This window comes from Cicer arietinum, chromosome 5 (assembly GCF_000331145.2).
Source record: "Cicer arietinum cultivar CDC Frontier isolate Library 1 chromosome 5, Cicar.CDCFrontier_v2.0, whole genome shotgun sequence".
NCBI classification, from domain to species: Eukaryota; Viridiplantae; Streptophyta; class Magnoliopsida; order Fabales; family Fabaceae; genus Cicer; species Cicer arietinum.
This window is the reverse complement of record NC_021164.2, coordinates 79,313,762-79,314,525: the sequence shown is the minus strand read 5'-3', so window position 1 is coordinate 79,314,525 and position 764 is coordinate 79,313,762.

The window sequence follows — 764 nt, the reverse complement described above, 5'->3', positions numbered from 1 at the left end:
TCTACCATGCCTATTCCTTCCAACACAGTTGTTGCTACCTCTTCTCAACCCTCCGCTCACCTTCCCTCCACTTCCACCTTAGCTGCACCCTCAAACTCTGATATCATGGCCGCTCTCCAAATCATCACGGCAAGACAAATTCAGCATGATCAAGAGACTGCTTTACTCAGAACTTGGATGGCTGATCACCTTGCTCCCAAGCTGGGAATTCCACCTCCGCCTCCTCATCCGGTGCCACCTCCTTCTCAGATCCCTCATCCTGGAAAATCCTCCTCATCCAAAGGATCTTCTCCCTCCCTAGCCTCTTTGGTCTATCACTGTTGTCTTTTTGTATGACAAAGGGGGAGAATTAAGTTAGATTTTCATTTATTTTGTCACAGTTCTCATTATGTAATTCTGCCACTTTTGATGTATCTCTGCCAAAATTAATGTATTTTTTGCTATCTTTAATGAAACACTTTTTGATTGCTTTCAAATATTTTAATTTATGTTGAATTAACAAATGCACAAATTGAGGGGGAGCTGTTATAGCTCTTTATATTAGAATCAAAATTAAAATCTAAATTAACATGTTTGTCATCATCAAAAAGGGGGAGATTGTTGAGACAAACTCTATATTTTAAGTTTTGATGAAAATAAACAAAGGTTAATTAAGAAAGTTAATTTTGATTCTAAAATGTTATGTTAATTTAACATGTGTTTTTGAGTGGATTTAATTAAGAACAGAATCAAGCAAATCAAGAAAAGACAGCAACAAGATCATT